The following is a 15,372-nucleotide window of genomic DNA, read 5'->3' as shown; positions in this document are numbered from 1 at the left end:
ACTGAAAATAACAAGTCAACTAAGTCTAAAAATAACAAACCATTGTTGACTTATATGGGACACAAACCCCAGTCTACTGTGTGAAAGTCCTTTGCTTAATCCATTCATCCACTACATCTTGTCCAATATTGGTGAGTACTACCTCTAAGTACGGTATGGCCTCTTTGCCCTAAGCTTAATCGCCTGTGATTGTGACGCATCGACGTGAAGAGTACTAGCCAATCACAGCATGCAGTTGGATCCATAGTAACGTGTTGTAGGGATGGGTGTACAGTACATAGCTGAATAGTTGCAGTGTGACTATTCTCACCTGGGTGCAAATATACAGTCTGTTTACTTAACCTTGTCTGTTGCAGTAAAAACTTTTTCACAAAAGAACAATGGTTTGCAGACAGTCATGGGGCAGGAGTCAATGATGCAATGACAAGTCCTTAGTCCAGAGTTAATGACACATTAGTGACCTAGCTAAGCTTACAAGTGTACTTTTTATCAAACAAATTAGTGTGCAGTGGTGATCAAAATGGCAGGGGGAAATAACCAGAACAGTAGAGAGAACATAGAGAGAAGCTCAGGGAACTATGCTGTCTCAAGAGTGCCACTGGTGTTAGCAAGTAATGGTTACCTCTCCAGCACTTCATCAACTAGCCTTGCAATTAGACACTGCATCACCAAGCTTCCAGCCTATTGTATCCTCGGGTCCACGTCATTGGTCCGACAGCCCATTGGTTCGACATCCCATTAGTCCGACTGTCCGCGGTGCTGAATGGCTCGCAGCGGGCGTATGGTGCGCCACGACCAGCTCTGGGTCAGCTGGGGAAGGCTTGAGGCGGAGCAGGCTCACGGCTTATGTGTTTGCCACTTTCCTTTTCATTTTAACCCACACCATGGTCTTTTCCTGACCCTAACCAAGTGGTTTTTGTGCCTAAACCTAACCAGACCTTAACCACAGGACATCATGATGATTTCGGAACAATGGGTTTAATATGGTCGGAACAATGGGACGTCGAACCAATGGGCTGTCGGACCAATGGGCAGTTCCCTGTATCCTCGCACAATGGTTCTTATGATATCTTGTGAATGAAGTTATGTGCTTAGCGTAAAATTACGTACTTAATGTAAAGTTACTTTACATTGGGTTTAGACAAGTAAAATAACCTTGATGAAATTTAGGAAAGAACAGGTTATTCTCAAAAACTGTTTGTGCGTTTTCCTGCGATAAGTAATACACCCAAATTTGTACATATCCCACGTATTTTGAAAGGCTGTGATTACATGACCATTGATGGGAGTAAACAAGGAAGCAGTCCCAAGCGGTCTTGTAAAGAGGCAAGTTGGAGTCGTGGATGGGTCACAGAAACCCAGACAGTTCCCTGTCTAGAACCGTTTGAACTTTGAGTAAACTTGGAACCATATTAAGGTACATCCTCACCATGTTTCTTTTCCTAAACCCAACTACAGTAACTTTATCTGCCTAAACCTACCCTCCGTAACTTCACGCTAATTAAGTAACTGTACATTCATTCATTCATTCATCTTCTAACCGCTTCATCCTCTTGAGGGTCGCGGGGGGGCTAGAGCCTATCCCAGCTGACATCGGGCGTAACTGTACATTACGGATGTAATATTCATGAGGTGCTAATTTGTTGGAAATCATACAAACCATTCTATGAGAATATGCTGAAAAGACACATCGTTGGGCGTCTCTAGGTTTAAGCAAGTAAAGTTAAGTAGGTTAGGTTCAGAAAACGAAACATGGAGACAATAAACTTGAAATAACTCAAACTTGCCTTGGTTTCTCATGGTTTTGAACACCAGTCTCCTATGGGAAATTTCTGTGTTGTTTGACCCATCCAACATGTCCTTACACTGACTTTCAGTCTTTATACTACTTCCTTCATTACTCCCATTAGCACCTTGGTCATGTGATCACAACCTTCACTATTATGTGGGTTATCTACGAATTGCGGAGCATTTACTTTTCGTAGGTATACATATTGAAAGTGCATGAGAACAGCCCCATCTATTTATCTTGGACGAGCTAATGTCATTTTGTGGTGTGACCAGAGACTACGTTTACATGTTCCGGTCTATAATCAGTGACAAGAGCTTTGACATGAATGACACACTGAATCTAGCGCTCCCCGAAAGGCAAACCTCTGATAAAGGACCTGAGACGAGCACTTGGCTCTCATCGGTGTGCTACTGTGCTTTTACTGCTTTTATCAGAATATACCTCTCCTGCACTTAGTAAAATGGGAGAAGCAAGCCACCTGCTGCTTGCCATGATTCAGAGTCTCGTGAAAACGAGTCAGAGCTACTTAGTCTGACCAAAGATGGCTCCCTGGGGAATTACACACCACTTGGAAAATGGCCACTATAGTGGTACAGTGCGCCCATAAATGCCAAAACAGTGGAAGAGATCAAGTAGTTTGCCTCCCCAAAGTAGTTTGACTTAACTCAAGTGGGCATGTTTGCACAGAAAGAGCATAGTCCAAGAGCTAAGTTCAGAAAATGTTATGTAAATTGACATAATGATATCAACAATTGTAAAAGGGTTATACAACCCATTACAAATTAAATCTAATTTCTTTCCTAATGCCAGTTTTCTGAGATGGCTTTTATTGTCTGGCTGAGCATTTGTTCTGATTATTTGTAGGAAAAAAAGGCTCCATAGAAATACAGCCACTGACCGAGTGGATCTTTAAATTATTGAATTGGCTTGGCCCACATTTCCCACCTTTTCTTCCCAATGGGCTCCTTAATTATATGTGACAGCGCAGACAAGATCTTTCTGTATGCTTCCAAGTTCATTTGGCTGCCATTATCAGTAACATCAGTAGAATCCAGTGAGCCAGGTCCAGAGGCAGCCGTGCATGCTGCAATCATGACGCTGCCTCCCACATGCTTCACAGGTGAGAAGATGGGCTCTGCTGTTTCTTTGTATTTGGCTCTGTTCTTGCCGCTGATGAAAGGCTTGCAACCAGCTGCGTATCTTTGTGCTTTGCCTGTATTAGTCCTGCTACAATGATGAATTATGACTGTTTCACCCTTGGAACCTAGAGATTGTCTGCGATTTTTTTGGCTGATTTTATTTTTGCATTACAGCTGTAATATGTTTTTTTTTTTTTTCATCAGTTGCTGTCATCTTCCTTGGATTCCTGGGCATTGCTGATTGCATTCCAGCAGTTCCTTTCATTTCTAGGATGTCCAATGCGATTGATTTTTTGAAGTCCAACTGCTCTACAAAATCTCTAATTAGAGTGTTTTTGGATAAACATAATCTTCAAAATTGCTTGCTTTCCCATCAAAGGCAGCTCTCTCGTTGCCATCTTACTTTGTGCCATACAACTCAAGAAGCCAACTCTAAAGACTAAAATCAAGCCAAGACATTCACAGTTTGTTTGTGCATACATAATTACTAAAATATGGAACACCTGAGCTCCTAAGAACACTGGTCTCCCAATGGTCCAAATATTTACGATCACCTGAGACTGAAGGATTGGACACAGATAATAAAACTGTTCCAATGTGGTTGTTTTGCAGACTTGCCAATGTAATATATCAACTTTTCGATTCGAAGCAGATAGAATGTTTTGTGTAGGAAAGTCATTTTTTGGCCAGAAATTCTTTTGAAAAAAACTTCTTTTTTTTTTTTAAAAATGGAACACAAACTTTTCTCACATAAAAACTGGGTTTGCAAAAGTCATTTGAGATGTGAATTGTATAAAAATAAAAATATATGGACATGGGACCCCCCCCCCCCCAAAAAATCAGAAGTATGCCTGGAATTGGTTTATTTGTATGTGTATGTGGGTGAGTGTTGGTGCAATGATCCAAAGGTCCACATGGTAACTGATCTCTTGACCATTGTAACCCCCCTCACCTTCCTGTCCTTCTCATTTGCCACAATATGACAAACGGACGCTTCAAACTGGGAGGAAGCTCATAATGAATACTTAGAGGATTAGCCTTGATGAGGGCAATTTGTCACTGACAGACTTTTGTGGAACGACAAAATGCCTGAGACACGCAATCTGCTGGGACGATGATGATGGGGCAGGATGGGAGGGTGAAGAAAGGGAAAGAAGAGGAAAACACAGAGAGAGGAAGTGAGGTAACGGAGTGAGGAAACATAGCACTATTTCAGGACAGTCTTACTGTATATCATAATCTTCGATAGCCATCAGAAGAGACCGGAACACATCATCATGCAGGGATTTATAACATTTTGTTACATTCACTAGAATTGGAAGTAAAGTCTGATGTAAAATCTAATTAATGTACATAGATGCTTTGCTTAAGTAAAAGTATCATAGCAATAATGTAAAAATACTCATTAATGTCAATCATTCACAATCATACTGATGTAAAGGTACAGAAGCATGATCAGGAAATGTATCTAAAATCCTCATTCTATAGGAAAAAATGGTCACTGAAATGGATTTATATGATCTGATTGTTAATACTGATACATCAGTGTGTAGATAGCATTTTCCTGTTGTAGCTGAAGGGAAGCTAATTTTCCCAACTTTATATAGAGTTACAAAGTTTGGCCCAATGGCTCCCAACTTACAGGTTTTGCCCCGGGAGTGGTGGATCACAAAATACATCTGAGGAATCATGAGAGGATTTCTATGGTCGTAAAGAAGAAAACGAAGCTCTACAGTGTATTCATTTTTCGGTGGAACTGCTATCAACTCATATCTCACATCTGAAATGAAGCACAGGGCCCCTGCTCTTACTGCTCTTTATGTGATGTCATAAGCCAAAAAAAAAAGGGTTGGAACCTCGGGTTTAATCTTTTCTTTTTTTTTTTTTTTAAAGATATGTTTTTGGGCATTTTTGCCTTTAATGGATAGAACAGCCAAGTGTGAAGGGGGGAGAGAGAGAGGGGGATGACATGCAGCAAAGGGCCACAGGCTGGACTCGAACCCAGGCCGCTGCAGCAACAGCCTTGTATATGGGGTGCCTACTCTATCCACTAAGCCACCGACGCCCCCGGGTTTAATCTTTATCATCTGTACCATATGGTTTTTATTTAAAATCTTAATCTGAAAACTAGCTATAGTTGTGAGATAAATGTAAGTAGCAGAAAATGGAAATACTCAAAGTACAGGAATCTCAAAATGCAAATCAAGCACAGGACAACTGAAGCAATTAAAAACAATTAATTTGTTATCAGTTCTATTTCTGTCAGTGTACTTTGATCCGCCCATGTTTAATATATATATATTTATATATATAATATATATAAATACATAGCAGGTAAAAACAACAAAGTGCAGTACAAGAGCTTTAGTATCTGAAAGCAACAACAAAAGATCAGTATTCCCAGTATTTCAAATGGCTCTTTTTTTTCTGTGCTTTAATAATTAATGTCACCTTGCACTACCTTACAATACCACAGCCCTGCTCTGTGTATCACTGTTTGGCACTGAGAGTGCAGGCAGGAATTATGAAATAATCTCTGGGAATGGTCCTCTATTAATACGAATAAAAAGCATGATTATCAAATTTATTATCACATTATTGTTATTATCATTAATTTAAGATAAGATGCCTTTGTTATGCTATTTTGTGGTAGCCTGAATTGCTGAAGTGTTGACAAACCCTGCTAAATAATACAATAAGGCAGTATCACACATGGCAGTGTAGTGATTTTGACACAGTCTCCCAGTCCTATACCACACTCTGTAGAACAGGTCTTGCCTGTGATGTTCAACGAGTAGAGGTCATAGTTCAGATTTCACCATTCACCATTACAGCAATAAAGTGAGCTTACAGACATCCTGTACAGCAAAGTCATCCTCATTCAGCACGTCTTTTTCTCTCTCTGTCACTGAACTCTAATGCTAAGGGCTCCTCAAAAAGTTCCAGCTTCCTCTCAGACAGGCTGGCTAATTGGGCTGCCATTAAAACCAGGCCAGCGCTGCCGCCGAAGCAGCCGAGAGAGAGAGAGAAAACGTGGAGCAGAGAGAGAAACATGAAAAGACTCAGAGAGAGGGTCATCCGCTAATAAACAGGCGACGTGCAAAGCAGCAAGAGCGTCTTGAGGGAGAGAGCTTCTATGAGAGCCACTAAATATGTGTATTAAAGAGCGAGTCTGAGTGTAAGAGAGACAGAGACATACAAAGCGTGAGAATGTGAGACAAAGAGAGAAGTGGCAGAGGAGAAAATCTTCGTGACATAAAACAGAAAGCTTGATCAATGGATCCCTCAGTCACCTCGTTAATAAAGACCAGCGCTTTTATTAGACGCAGAGCCTTGCAATATTTATACCATGAATATTTCAGAGTCCCCGGCAGGAGCCCAGACACAGCCTTTCTGCGGTGAAGTCGCAGCTTTCCCTTCCACCCAGACGGCCAGAGGAAAAGAGTTAAGGTCCTTCATCATGCTTTCTTATTTCAGTGTAGAGCATGAAAAAGTTAAAAAGAATTCTTTTGAGTGTAACTACTCTGCGCTAAGGCTGGGGAACTGCTACACAGGAAAGCGAAGCACCAGGGGGTGTGAAGCAGGAGTGAAAGGGCATAATGTAAAATATGTTTAATGTGCTCTACATGAGAAACAGACCAATTGAAAATCTACCCTGGCTCAACATGAATAAATCAATTCTTAACCGAGAAAAACTCGATCTGAGAGGAAATCAAAGACAGAGATGGGCACAAAAACATCAGAAAGTATCTTCACTATTCAAAAGTATCAAAAAAATAGAAACTGCTGCTATGAGAAAATTTATTTCATTAAAATACAAGTCATTTGTAATTTAAAAATACAACTAGAATTACCACCTCATTGCACTTACAGTTTACATCCATGTCAGTGAAAACCTGCATGCTTCACACACATCTGTCTGCCAGCAGCACAGAAGATCTACACAAGCACAGTTTCAAGGTGGGCACCCAAGAGTAGTGTCATCAATTCCCAAGCCAACATTTGTATGTGGGGCTCATTTGGGAAATAAATTTGCTGAAAAATGGGCCATAGATTGGATTGTCCATGTGTTCCTTTATGGCCCAATGCCAATTGCCCAAATGGTTGGGTTTGCCCAAGTGGGCCCTACATGGGTCATGTTGTGGCTACCTGAGTACAAAGTGGGTATGGGTCGAAATGGGCATCTAATCTGGGGCCCACTTGGGTAAACCCACTCGTGTGGGCAAATGTCATGGAGCCAATATAGAACCTATGGACAGTCCCACTGTATAGGGCCCATTTTTCAGCCCATTAACTACCCAGATGGGCCCCCACATACAAATGTTGGCTGGGTCAGTTTCTGACCGAATGTCTCCCCTTCTGTTCCTGAGTTATTATGTTGAAAAATGGCAAGGAAAGCATTTTTACAGAATATTTCAATGTCACACTGAAGTTGACCTTTGACCTGTTGGATGTAAATTGTCAACACTTCATTTTATAATATTAGAAATTTTTGGGTGAAATTTTGTCATAAATAGGGTATGAATTCTTGAGTTATTGTAAAAAACATGTTTGTGAGGTCAAAGTTACCTTGACCTTTGACCTTCAACCATGAATTTCCAATCAGCTCATCCTTGAGTCCAAGTGAATGTTTGTGCCAAATCTGAGGAAATATTCTTGAGATATTGTGCTCACAAGAATGGGATGAATGAACAACCTTAAAACATAATACCTCTGGCCACAGGTATCGCTGGCGTGGATCCGTAAAAATGCATTCTATACAAACTGATAATATCACATTTTAGGCATTTATTAGCTTTATTATGGGTCTAACCTTCACTCCCCTACATTAAAAGGTGCCCTGCCATTTTCCACATCATAATTTTGAAGTGGCCAGTCTGGATATCTTGGAGGAAGGAGGCTGCAATACTTTGACTTTCTATCAACTAAAGGCCTCATTTCCACTCCATGGTTCAGCTTGACTCAGCTTCATCCAACTCACTTCTGCTACCACGGTCCCTTTCTCTATTTCATTTTCCACTGCAGATAGTGCCCCCTCAGTGTAGGTGAAAGTGTAGCAATGTCATGAGAAACTGTCTATCTTCATCCTCAACGCAACGCTCACTGGATCTTTTCATCTGCACTATCTGCACTTTGTCAATCGTAAAGCGTAGTGTATGCCGTAGTTTTACCAAGCAGAAACCTCCAAGGCTGAAAAATGAAGCCAACGCGAACTGCCAAAAATTGCAGTTCCTTAAATAGCCACTTGAGACTAACTCTGGAAGCAAGTTGATCCCCAAAGACATCCAACCTTCCAGTAGAAATGTGTGTAATCAACATGTGTAAAGCCTGGTACAAAGATGTTTTTTGGTCTCTGTGGCTAATTCCAACATTCCTAACAAGTGATATTTTATTTAGGCTAAAGGCCCCTTCAGTGACAGGCTGTCTGCGAGGTGTCATTACAGACTATGAGTCAGTTCCACCTCTCACTCCTCCACAGCACCAGCCCTAACCCTAACCCCCTAACCCTAACCCTAACCCTAACCCAAATATGGTCACTTCTGCTCTAAAAAAAACATGATGGTGATGGCTGAAATGCCAAACTCGAAGCATCAAAATGGGAGTCCACAAACCAATGGTTGATGTTGTAGTGAATACATCCATTATTTTATGCAGTAAACAAGTTTTACAGACTGACATTTTAAAAAATCTGGGGGAATGGATAAAATAATGATTGATGCTATCAACAGGAGCTTGGCTATTTGTAAATGGCAGGTTTCTGCCATTCTGTGTCACACTAACAATTCTGTCCGACCAATCAGTGCTCTGCAGTGTTTTAATCACTGGCTCAACTCCCTGAGAACCTCAACTGAGGTAGTACACAAAAAAGTACCAGGTACTATCCACAACTTTTACCAATGGAAAACCAAAAAGCAGCAACCAGAGGTGAGTAGAGCTGCGCTGTACCATGCATTGGAAATGCTGCAAAACCATCCATCCATTGACTGACTGAGTAAACAGCCAGCTGAAATGCAGCAGGGGGAAATGAACAGTCAGGTCACATTGATGCACTAGATCTTTCCAATGGCAATAAGACTGAGCATTTAGCAGATGTCTTGTTAAAGAGCAATAAATAAAAATGCAAAGGAGGAAGAACATTTCTAGACCTCCGACTTCAAAAGCAACCAATTAAACTAATGATAAAGACACACACAACAGTACCATAACAGCAGAGTATGATGCCGTACAAAAAAGCAGAAGAGAAAGAGAGTTATGTTCTCTTTTCCTAAAATACCAACAACAAAAAAAAGAATTAATTTTAAGTTTTTCAAATACTCAAACACAAGCACTAAAAGTTTTGTTACAAATAACACAACTTTTTCTGTCCAGCAAAATACAAACTAAAAAATATCCGAAAGTAATAAAATACATATTTTTAATAAATTTAACTGAAACACTGCCCATCTCTGCCCAAGGACAGTCTTACCCAATCAAACAGGCCTGATCAAAATGTTGGCTGAGCAGACTCTAATAGAGAGAATGCACCAACACTGACAGTAGCATGATGCACCACTAATTAACTTCAGGGTTCACAGTCTTCACTTCAGACTGGTGCTGTGTAGGACGTGTCACAGAAATGTTACTAGGGCTGATCAAATAAGACTACTGTAATGACTTTTGTAGGGAAGTGACTCGGGGGCTCAGTCAGACACCAGAACTACATGTAAAACTGCCAACACATTTACATATAAAGTGTGTGGCTTCTCACGCTCAACTTGAAGTCCTGTGTCACACTGTGGCTGCTCATGGTGTTAAACTGAAGTCCAAGCCTCCTGTCAGTGTCTGCTGTGCTGGCAGACTGTGATAATCACTCCTGACCAAAGCCTTGGCTATCACTCTCATCCAACACACTCCCATCCTGGAGGCTTCTGGACAGCAGAGAGGAAAAGGACACCAGCATGTCTGCCAACAAGTCCTGCAGGCCATCCAGTTGATCTCGTATGTGTTGGTCTGCCATTCTCTCCCGACATAAGGCTTGTTTAGCCTTCAGTTACTCTATGTCCTATACAGGCCTCCTGAGGTAGGATATTTGCTGTCTGAGCCTCATGAGAACCTTTGCTTTCTGTAATCACACTGTCTGAAGCTAACTACTGCGGTGCTTTCTCTCTCTTTTATCACTAGAGGTCCCTAATCACGCCCTCCAAATTGTCCAGCTTTTCCCAGCAACCCACCAGGTTTTATATATGTATTGTGCACTGGTGATGAGCAATTGAAGGTGCACTGTGTGAGCCAGGTCCACAAGGCTTTTCTCCAGGGCTCCCCCACATGAGCGTACAGGCTGCTGACAGTATTCTTGAGATAAACAACCTCTGATGAACTCACAGTTTCCTTTTGAAGGTTTTCTCTTTCTCTGATTGGAGCGCCCTGCATGTCACAAACCGAGGGTGCTTTCATGCCTGGTTCACTTGAATTTTGGTTTCAGGCAGCCATTAAAGCAACAGTTTGGACTTTAAAGTGGGGTTGTATGGGGTACTTATCCTTAGTCAATATATTATACATACAGCAGATGTCAGTCTGCAAACCCCCAGTTTGGAGAGGCAGGACGGAGTCCAACAGAGAAGCTAAGCACTGTACTGCTATTGAGGGGGGTCAGCCACAAAACATATATTATCCCCCTAAAATCTTCCCACCTAAAAAGATCAGTATCAGTTGAAGTATACCCTATATTGAGAATATTTCTTCCACTTTACCTTTCCGTCAGGCAACCCGGTCCTGACGGGGAAGCCGTTAACTGCTTCAGTTTCTCAACTTTGCTCTTGTCAAAGCCACCAGATTCCATTGACTAAAACAACTATTCTAGCTTGCTCAACACAGGAGCTGCTGATCTACTGCTGCTTCAATCAGTTAGTTGGTTTGTGTTATTGTGATCTGAACTAAGCCTTTCAAACACCAAAGTCACAAAATTACACAAACAAATAACTGTTCGAGAAAGCGATAGATCAGCAGCTCCTGTGTTCAGCAATGTTTAAATCACTGTTTTTCTCAATAGATTCTGGCTTTCAAGAGGGTTTATAATAGCTTCATTTTCCTATTGGAAATCACTGTCTGACATTAAAAGTGTAGTTCACATTTTTGAAGTAGGACTGTATGAGAGTCTCACCTGTAGTCAGTGTGTTACATACAGGAGATGGTGAACGGCATGCTCCTTGTTTGAGAAATCTGATGGGACTAGCACCCCAGAAGCTGAGCAATGCATTGCTATGGATTAACGTATTATAGCCGCTTATAAAAAGGCCTACCTAAAAAAAAAAAATCAGTATCAGTCTAAGTAGATGCTACATCTAGAATATTTTCACTGCTTTACCTTGTTGTCAGGCAGCCCTTTCCATCGGAACTACATTTTCTCAACCATATAACTTCCATATTCCTACGCAAAAGTCCAACTGTGCTGTGAACACTGCAGGTCAGAAAGTGCTGTTGCATTAACTGACTAAAATGAAACTTCACTTTTCTAAATATTTTAAAGATGGTGTGTGCTTGTGTTTTTCTGAGCTGTTCAAAGAAATGAAAACAGCTGTGGCTAGTTATACTAAGTATAGACGTCAACTCTCCACCTGCAACACTGAGACAACTCGATATTTGTTGTCTTGACATTTCTCTCAAGAGGATGATGTGAAACCACCATCAAAAAGGCAAAAAAAGACACTTGCTGAAGAGCACTGCTATACCCAACCATCAGGTAAAATACCTACAAATGGCACAAATGGAACTTCATTTTTCCTGAAGGAACATTTTTGTGCCAGAGAATGCTTCAAATTACAGTAACAGCAAGTACAGTGAACACAATTTTAAAGATTCACAACCAGTAACAGCCAGACAACCAGTGGGTTCCCAGGGTTAGGGTCTCTCACTGGGCCTAGTTTTCTAACAATAGAGTATAAATATCTGGCAGAATATACAAATATACAAGATAAAAGTGTTTTCTAAGAGGAAAAGCAAAAACCAGTGCCTAATAGAGTAACAATAGGAGTATGATAAGTACAAACGTCACTAAAATGAACTAAGATCCTTCAGAAAGACCCTGAGGTTGAGTTGTAACCAAATCCCATTCATGGAAGCAGTAGCTCTCAGAGTCTGTGGGCATGCATTTACAGTTCACATTTAGCTGCTGCTCTTTCTTGGCCTCTAGTTTCCACAGAAGTTTCCCCTCTCACTCTCTTTTTTGGCCCATTCAGTCTCCCTTTGCAAAAGTTCTTCCTTCTGGTTCCCAAAGGTTTCCTTTTGTCTCCACAGCAAACAGGATTTTATAATCACTGTCATAATCACTCAATTTTTTTTCCCTTGTATTTGTTGTCTCTTCCATAAACCACTAAAAGTTTGACCCAAACAGCTGATCTGTGCAATACAGTGAGCGGTACAGCTGCACTTTTGCATAGGAATACAAATATTGTACGGTTGAGAAAATGTAGTGCCAAAAGACAGGGCTGTCTGATGGCAAGATAAAGCAGTGAAAATACTCTAAATATAGCATCCTCTTAGACTGATATTGATTATTTTGAAGAAGTCTTTTTGTAGATAGCTAAAGAATGTTTTTCTGTTAACCCTAATCCACAGCATTGCATTGCTGAGCTTCTGGGGTGCTGCTTTAGGAAACGGGCCATCTACTAATATACTGACTAAAGATAAGTGCCTCATACAACTAGGCATGTGCCGGTTACCGGAGTCACGGTTTACCACGGTAAAAGAATGTCACGGTGCCACTAACCGCCCATTTTCCGTTCCGACGGTGAAGGCTGACGGTGTAACCTACGCTACGTTTCATAAATGGGAACTTCAGGAACTCAAATTTAGAAATAACTCTGTGCCAGTCGTACATTTTAACTGGCACACACTCTGAAATCATGCATGTGCAGCTGCTGCAGTCAGCACAACTACTGGGGGGGCAGCCTCAGTCAGTCAGTCAGTACGTCAGTAATCAGTGTAAATCCACTCACGTGCAAACTGCAAACATGGCTGGAGGAGGCGAAGCTGAACTTTTCCCACCGGCAAAAAGGACGAAGTCGGTGGTGTGGGACCATTTAGGCTATCAGAAGAACCCCCAGAGCCAAGGCAAAGACCCGCTCCTCCCGTGCTGGGCTCCAGTTCCCAGTCGGCCGTGTTCACAGGCTGCTGCGCAAAGGAAACTATGCGGAGCGTGTCAGTGCCGGTGCCCCCGTCTACCTGGCGGCTGTGCTGGAGTATCTGACCGCTGAGATCCTGGAGTTGGCTGGAAACGCTGCCCGCGACAACAAGAAGACCCGTATCATCCCCCGTCACCAGCAGCTGGCTGTCCGCAACGACGAGGAGCTCAACAAGCTGCTGGGCAAGTGACCATCGTGAAGTTAAGAAACGGCTCTATTACTTTTAACGAGTCTATATTACACATTTAAACAACTGGTGTGATGATGCGTTGCACTGACAGGAGATGCCTGGTACGTGCTGTCGCTCATGAACGGTCAAACGAATATTAGCCTACCGTTTTAAAGTGTAGAGCATGAAAATAGGACGACGCCTGTTTTATTATTATTATTATTATTAACATTATTATTATTATTATTATTACCGCGGTAATACCGATTACCGTGGTATTTTTGCCCACGGTTATCATACCATCAAAATCTCATACCGGCACATGCCTACATACAACAACACTTTTAAAAAAAAATCTAAACTGTCTCTATAGGGTAAAGCAGTCCTAATATTCTAAATATAGCATACTTTTCTATTGAAATAGATATTTTGAGGTTTGACTCTTTTTAGGGCGGGGGGGGTAAAAAACATTTTGTTGTTGACCCCTCCACAGCAGTACATTGCTTAGCTTCCATGTCGGACTCCAGCCTGCTTCTTCCAACTGGAGGTGTGCCGACTGACATCTACTGTATGTGATATTCTGTTTATGGATAAGTACCCTATACAACCCCACTTAAAAAAATCCCAACTATCCCTTTAAGCTGTGACACTGTTACATATGTCCAAAGGTTTGGATCATTTTCACGTACGTAGAGCAAAGAAACAAACAAGCTGTTGGAAGATTGTATATTTAACAGGCAATATCAGGTCAGTTGCACTTAATGAATTGTTAGCCACTTCTTTAAAGTTGTTATCAAAGATCAGTGGAAGAGAGGACACACTGTCTTTACACTAATTTCAACTGATGCAAACATATTCAGGTGAGTTTACGGAACACCCTTTGAATTGTGACATTGACATTTAAAAAGAGATTAGTAAAGTGAATGGGCAATATTGTCCTATGTGTGTGTTTGTGTCATAGTTAATCTGTGACCATTTTTCATTTTATTATGTCTCATATGAAAAAATGTAACCTCATAACTATTCATTATATTTTTAAGAGGGGGCGAGACAGGTTGTTGAAAATGTCTTGACATTTCACAGTATCTGCAAGGTGGAGAGTCATTAAAAAGGCCACAGAGTGTTGTATCGACACAGCTCGAGACAGAACCATGGCTTGTGTGGCTTTGCACAGCTAAGTTTTGTAGCACTGACAAAGTCCAGTTAGAAAGGGCCAGTTACATACACAGCAGCGTGATGGATTACTCACTGCTGATTGAGTAATGTGACTTGGCACTGAGGTGTGGAACAGCCTGAGGGATTGTTTTCAGACAGGAGCAGGGAGAGTGGACTTTCAGGACATTGTCCTCCGATGAGGAACACACAGCAAAGTATTGTAGTTTTCTGTTCAGAGTATTGCACCTCTACCTAGTGCACACATGCAGCCCAGCCTTCCCTTTAAGAGCCTCTTTGGAGTTTGGAAAAAATCATTTCATTTCAGTCTGTGCGAGAGTATCACATATACATTATGTATCAGTTGGTTCCAGCTCTTTGTTGAAACTGCAGTATGATGAAATAGTCAAAGCAAAGACTCTATTTTCTTACGGTTCCACAGTTTCATAACATGCAATAGAGGTCTTATACATCTTTTTACATCTATTTCCCGAAAAGTCAGCCCGACATGTTTGGTATCTTTGGAAACCTCGGGACCTCCACAAGAATGTATAATGAATTATTGTCTGCTCAAACATAGCTTAGCTGCCGCCTGTGTTTGTATAGGCTTATAGAGTTAAGAATTAAATGTAAGAACTGTTCATCAAGATTTTTTGTTTTATTAAATAAGTCAGTGTAATAATTCTAATATATTAAATATTAGATTTTTAAAGGGACATGAAGGACCTATCTTTTTAATCTGCCTTTTAATTTGGAGTGATGTAATAGCCTTAGTTTCTGTTTTAATCATTGGTTTTTACACTGCTTTTTTAACTCTGGTGTTTATTTTATTCTAATGACTTATATTTACTGATTTTTAATATTTTATTGTTGCAAGTTTTAGTCCTGCAAATTGTATTTGTGGTTTCTCCTTTTTTTTCTTTTTTCTGTGTTATTTCAATGTTGCTATGTTAGACAATT

This window comes from Epinephelus moara, chromosome 8 (genome assembly GCF_006386435.1).
Source record: "Epinephelus moara isolate mb chromosome 8, YSFRI_EMoa_1.0, whole genome shotgun sequence".
Taxonomy (NCBI): Eukaryota; Metazoa; Chordata; class Actinopteri; order Perciformes; family Serranidae; genus Epinephelus; species Epinephelus moara.
The sequence above is the reverse complement of the archived record's forward strand: the minus strand, read 5'-3'. Positions refer to the sequence as shown.